Source organism: Amphiprion ocellaris, chromosome 24, assembly GCF_022539595.1.
Source record: "Amphiprion ocellaris isolate individual 3 ecotype Okinawa chromosome 24, ASM2253959v1, whole genome shotgun sequence".
NCBI classification, from domain to species: domain Eukaryota; kingdom Metazoa; phylum Chordata; class Actinopteri; family Pomacentridae; genus Amphiprion; species Amphiprion ocellaris.
This window is the reverse complement of record NC_072789.1, coordinates 8,255,297-8,262,512: the sequence shown is the minus strand read 5'-3', so window position 1 is coordinate 8,262,512 and position 7,216 is coordinate 8,255,297.

The window sequence follows — 7,216 nt, the reverse complement described above, 5'->3', positions numbered from 1 at the left end:
TCTTGGTTTGAGACTAAATACAAAATCTGAATTTTAAGATATTTTCGTTATCTTAGTATATTTTATTAGTAATAAATTCAATAACTTCACTCTTGTTTACTGCAGCCTCACAAAAATCATCGAAGCCTTCAGTTGTCTCCTGCTGGTCATACTACAACTCTTGGTTTGAAACTAAATGAAAAAATCTGAATTTTAAGATATTTTTGTAATCTTAATATATTTTATTAGTAATAAATTCAATAACTTCAGTCTTGTTTACTTTAGCGTCACCAAAATCATTGAAGCGTTCAATTGTCTCCTGCTGGTCATACTACAACTCTTGGTTTGAAACTAAATCAAAAAATCTGAATTTAAAGAATTTTTCATTATCTTAGTATGTTTTATTAGTAATAAATTAAATAACTTCACTCTTGTTTACTGTAGTGTCATAAAAATCACTGGAGCCTTCAATTGTCTCCTGCTGGTCATACTACAACTCTTGGTTTCATAATAAATAAAAAATCTGAATTTAAATAAATTTTCATTATCTTAGTATGTTTTATTAGTAATAAATTCATTAACTTCACTCTTGTTTACTGTAGTGTCACCAAAATCATTGAAACCTTCAATTTTCTCCTGCTGGTCATACTACAACTCTTGGTTTCATAATAAATAAAAAATCTGAATTTAAATAAATTTTCATTATCTTAGTATGTTTTATTAGTAATAAATTCATTAACTTCACTCTTGTTTACTGTAGTGTCACCAAAATCATTGAAGCCTTCAATTTTCTCCTGCTGGTCATACTACAACTCTTGGTTTGAAACTAAATAAAAAAATCTGAATTTTAAGGAATTTTCATGATTTTATTATTCTTTTATTTGTAATAAAATTCAATAACTTCAGTCTTGTTTACTGTAGTGTCACCAAAATCATTGAAGCCTTCAATTGTCTCCTGCTGGTCATACTACAACTCTTGGTTTCATAATAAATACAAAATCTGAATTTTAAGATTTTGTCATTATTTTAGTATTGTTTTATTCGTAATAAATTCAATAACTTGACTCTTATATATTGTAGTGTCACCAAAATCAATGGAGCCTTCAATTGTCTCCTGCTGGTCATACTACAACTCTTGGTTTGAAACTAAATGAAAAAATCTGAATTTTAAGATATTTTCGTTATCTTAATATATTTTATTAGTAATAAATTCAATAACTTCAGTCTTGTTTACTGTAGTGTCACCAAAATCATTGAAGCCTTCAATTGTCTCCTGCTGGTCATACTACAACTCTTGGTTTGACACTAAATACAACATCTGAATTTTAAGATATTTTTGTTATTTTAGGATTGTTTGATTAGTAATAAATTCAATAACTTCACTGTTGTTTACTGTACCGTCACCAAAATCATTGGAGCCTTCAATTGTCTCCTGCTGGTCATACTACAACTCTTGGTTTGAAACTAAATCAAAAAATCTGAATTTTAAGGAATTTTCATGATTTTATTATTCTTTTATTTGTAATAAAATTCAATAACTTCAGTCTTGTTTACTGTAGTGTCACCAAAATCATTGAAGCCTTCAATTGTCTCCTGCTGGTCATACTACAACTCTTGGTTTCATAATAAATACAAAATCTGAATTTTAAGATTTTGTCATTATTTTAGTATTGTTTTATTAGTAATAAATTCAATAACTTCATTCTTATATATTGTCGCGTCACAAAAATCATTGAAGCTTTCAATTGTCTCCTGCTGGTCATAGGACAACTCTTGGTTTCATAATAAATAAAAAATCTGAATTTAAATAAATTTTCATTATCTTAGTATGTTTTATTAGTAATAAATTCATTAACTTCACTCTTGTTTACTGTAGTGTCACCAAAATCATTGAAGCCTTCAATTTTCTCCTGCTGGTCATACTACAACTCTTGGTTTGAAACTAAATAAAAAAATCTGAATTTTAAGGAATTTTCATGATTTTATTATTCTTTTATTTGTAATAAAATTCAATAACTTCAGTCTTGTTTACTGTAGTGTCACCAAAATCATTGAAGCCTTCAATTGTCTCCTGCTGGTCATACTACAACTCTTGGTTTCATAATAAATACAAAATCTGAATTTTAAGATTTTGTCATTATTTTAGTATTGTTTTATTCGTAATAAATTCAATAACTTGACTCTTATATATTGTAGTGTCACCAAAATCATTGAAGCCTTCAATTGTCTCCTGCTGGTCATACTACAACTCTTGGTTTGAAACTAAATCAAAAAATCTGAATTTTAAGATATTTTCGTTATTTTAGTATTGTTTTATTAGTAATAAATTCAATAACTTCACTCTTATATATTGTAGTGTCACCAAAATCACAGGAGCCTTCAATTGTCTCCTGGTGGTCATACTACAACTCTTGGTTTGACACTAATTGCAACATCTGAATTTTAAGAAATTTTCATGATTTTAATATTCTTTTATTTGTAATAAAATTCAGTAACTTCACTCTTGTTTACTGTAGTGTCACCAAAATCATTGAAGCCTTCAATTGTCTCCTGCTGGTCATACTACAACTCTTGGTTTCCTAATAAATACAAAATCTGAATTTTAAGATTTTGTCATTATTTTAGTATTGTTTTATTAGTAATAAATTCAATAACTTGACTCTTATATATTGTAGTGTCACCAAAATCACTGGAGCCTTCAATTGTCTCCTGCTGGTCATACTACAACTCTTGGTTTGAAACTAAATCAAAAAATCTGAATTTTAAGATATTTTCGTGATTTTAGTATTGTTATTTTCTTAGTCATACAATTCAATAATTTCACTCTCATAAATTGTAGTGTCACTAAAATCATTGAAGCCTTCAATTGTCTCCTGCTGGTCATACTACAACTCTTGGTTTGAAACTAAATAAAAAAATCTGAATTTAAAGAATTTTTCATTATCTTAGTATGTTTTATTAGTAATAAATTCATTAACTTCACTCTTGTTTACTTTAGCGTCACCAAAATCATTGAAGCCTTCAATATTCTCCTGCTGGTCATACTACAACTCTTGGTTTGACACTAAATACAAAATCTGAATTTTAAGATTTTCTCATTATTTTAGTATTGTTTTATTAGTAATAAATTCAATAACTTCACTCATATATATTGTAGTGTCACCAAAATCATTGAAGCCTTCAATTGTCTCCTGCTGGTCATACTACAACTCTTGGTTTGAGACTAAATAAAAAAATCTGAATTTTAAGATATTTTCGTGATTTTAGTATTGTTATTTTCTTAGTCATAAAATTCAATAATTTCACTCTCATACATTGTAGTGTCACCAAAATCATTGGAGCCTTCAAATGTCTCCTGCTGGTCATACTACAACTCTTGGTTTCATAATAAATACAAAATCTGAATTTTAATATTTTGTCATTATTTTAGTATTGTTTTATTAGTAATAAATTCAATAACTTCACTCTTATATATTGTAGTGTCACCAAAATCAATGGAGCCTTCAATTGTCTCCTGCTGGTCATACTACAACTCTTGGTTTGATACTAAAGTCTACTGTGTGCAATGTGTGACAATGTATAACTCACCTCTCCTCTATGAACATCCACCACTTGATCTCTCAGCATCTGAAACAAACAAACACAAGAGTAAAGCAGCACTTTGTTCTTTTTCCTCTTTCCTCTTACTTTGCTATTTTCACACTTTGTTCTTTTTCCTCTTTTCTCACACTTTGCTATTTTCCTCTTACTTTGCTATTTTCTCACACTTTGCTATTTTCTCACACTTTGCTCTTTTCTCACACTTTGCTATTTTCACACTTTGTTCTTTTTCCTCTTTACTCTCTTTCCTCTTTTTTCACACTTTGCTATTTTCACACTTTCCTATTTTCCTCTTTCCTCTTACTTTGCTATTTTCACACTTTGTTCTTTTTCCACACTTTGTTCTTTTTCTCTTTGTTCTTTCCTTAAACTTTCTTCTTTTTCCTCTCTTCTCTCTTTGCTTTTTTCTCACACTTTACTCTTTTCCTCTTTCCTACTTTTCTCTCTCTTCACACTTTACTCTTTGTTTTTCAGAAAAATTGACGACAATGCAGTTTGGACTCTTTTTTTTTTTTTTTTTTTTTTTTTTTTTTTTTTTTTAGGTGAAATTCCATTAAGAAGAAGAAGAAGAAGAAGAAGAAGAAGAAGAAGAAGAAGAAGAAGAAGAAGAAGAAGAAGAAGAAGAAGAAGAAGAAGAAGAAGAAGAAGAAGAAGAAGAAGAAGAAGAAGAAGAAGAAGAAGAAGAAGAAGAAGAAGAAGAAGAAGAAGAAGAAGAAGAAGAAGAAGAAGAAGAAGAAGAAGAAGCTCTGCTTCTACGGCAAATCTCTGACACCATGCATAGCGTTTTCTTGTTGCAACTAATCTCTGTGAACCTCCTGAAACAAATAAAAGACACATATGAGTAAATGATCAAAGTCCAATGTCTTCAATGTGTCACAAAGCAATCAATCAAACATACAAGTGATCAAAACAAGTCACCGCAATAAAGAGACACACAAAACACTCATCACCTACGTGACACTGTGCATGTTTCTAACTCACCTCTCCTCTATGGACGTCCACCACTTAATCTCTCAGGATCTGAAACAATCAAACACAAGAGTAAAGCAGCAATGTGTGACAATGTGCAACTCACCTCTCCTCTCTGGACGTCCACCACTTGATCTCTCAGCATCTGAAACAAACAAACACAATAAACACATGAGTAACAGAACAAAGTCAACTGTCTACAATGACTGACAATGTGCATGTTTCTAACTCACCTCTCCTCTCTGGACGTCCACCACTTGATCTCTCAGCATCTGAAACAAACAAACACAATAAACACATGAGTAAAAGAACAAAGTCGACTGTCTACAATGACTGACAATGTGCATGTTTCTAACTCACCTCTCCTCTCTGGACGTCCACCACTTGATCTCTCAGCATCTGAAACAAACAAACACAATAAACACATGAATAAAACAGCAAAGTCTACTGTCTGCAATGTGTGACAATGTGCATGTTTCTAACTCTAACATCTGAAATAAACAAACACAATAAACACATGAGTAAAAGAACAAAGTCGACTGTCTACAATGACTGACAATGTGCATGTTTCTAACTCACCTCTCCTCTCTGGACGTCCACCACTTAATCTCTCAGCATCTGAAATAAACAAACACATGAATAAAGCAGCAATGCGTGACAATGTGCATGTTTCTAACTCACCTCTCCTCTCTGGACGTCCACCACTTAATCTCTCAGCATCTGAAATAAACAAACACAATAAACACATGAGTAAAAGAACAAAGTCGACTGTCTGAAATGACTGACAATGTGCATGTTTCTAACTCACCTCTCCTCTCTGGACGTCCACCACTTGATCTCTCAGCATCTGAAACAATCAAACACATGAATAAAACAGCAAAGTCTACTGTCTGCAATGTGTGACGACGTGCAACTCACCTCTGCTCTCTGGGTTAGGGTGTCACCAAAATCATTGAAGCCTTCAATTGTCTCCTGCTGGTCATACTACAACTCTTGGTTTCATAATAAATAAAAAATCTGAATTTAAATAAATTTTCATTATCTTAGTATGTTTTATTAGTAATAAATTCAATAACTTCCCTCTTGTTTACTGTACGGTCACAAAAATCATTGAAGCCTTCAATTGTCTCCTGCTGGTCATACTACAACTCTTGGTTTCATAATAAATAAAAAATCTGAATTTAAATAAATTTTCATTATCTTAGTATGTTTTATTAGTAATAAATTCAATAACTTCACTCTTGTTTACTGTACCGTCACCAAAATCATTGAAACCTTCAATTGTCTCCTGCTGGTCATACTACAACTCTTGGTTTGACACTAAATGAAAAAATCTCAATTTTCAGAAATTTTCATGATTTTAATATTCTTTTATTTTTAATAAAATTCAATAACTTCACTCTTGTTTACTGTAGTGTCACCAAAATCATTGAAGCCTTCAATTGTCTCCTGCTGGTCATAGTACAACTCTTGGTTTCATAATAAATACAAAATCTGAATTTTAAGATTTTGTCATTATCTTAGTATGTTTTATTAGTAATAAATTCAATAACTTCACTCATATATATTGTAGTGTCACCAAAATCATTGAAGCCTTCAATTGTCTCCTGCTGGTCATACTACAACTCTTGGTTTGAAACTAAATCAAAAAATCTGAATTTTAAGGAATTTTCATGATTTTAATATTCTTTTATTTGCAATAAAATTCAATAACTTCACTCTTGTTTACTGTAGTGTCACCAAAATCATTGAAGCCTTCAATTGTCTCCTGCTGCTCATACTACAACTTTTGGTTTGACACTAAATACAAAATCTGAATTTTAAGGAATTTTCATGATTTTAATATTCTTTTATTTGTAATAAAATTCAATAACTTCCCTCTTTTTTACTGTCGTGTCACAAAAATCATTGAAGCCTTCAATTGTCTCCTGCTGCTCATACTACAACTCTTGGTTTCATAATAAATACAAAATCTGAATTTTAAGATTTTGTCATTATTTTAGTATTGTTTTATTCGTAATAAATTCAATAACTTGACTCTTATATATTGTAGTGTCACCAAAATCATTGAAGCCTTCAATTGTCTCCTGCTGCTCATACTACAAGTCTTGGTTTGACGCTAAATACAAAATCTGAATTTTAAGGAATTTTCATTATCTTCGTATGTTTTATTAGTAATAAATTCAATAACTTCCCTCTTGTTTACTGTACGGTCACAAAAATCATTGGAGCCTTCAATTGTCTCCTGCTGGTCATACTACAACTCTTGGTTTGAAACTAAATCAAAAAATCTGAATTTCAATATATTTTCGTTATTTTAGTATTGTTATTTTATTAGTCATAAAATTCAATAATTTCACTCTCATACATTGTAGTGTCACCAAAATCATTGAAGCCTTCAATTGTCTCCTGCTGGTCATACTACAACTCCTGGTTTGAAACTAAATCAAAAAATCTGAATTTAAAGAATTTTTCATTATCTTGGTATGTTTTATTAGTAATAAATTAAATAACTTCACTCTTGTTTACTGCAGCCTCACAAAAATCATCGAAGCCTTCAATTTTCTCCTGCTGGTCATACTACAACTCTTGGTTTGAAACTAAATGAAAAAATCTGAATTTTAAGGAATTTTCATGATTTTAATATTCTTTTATTTGCAATAAAATT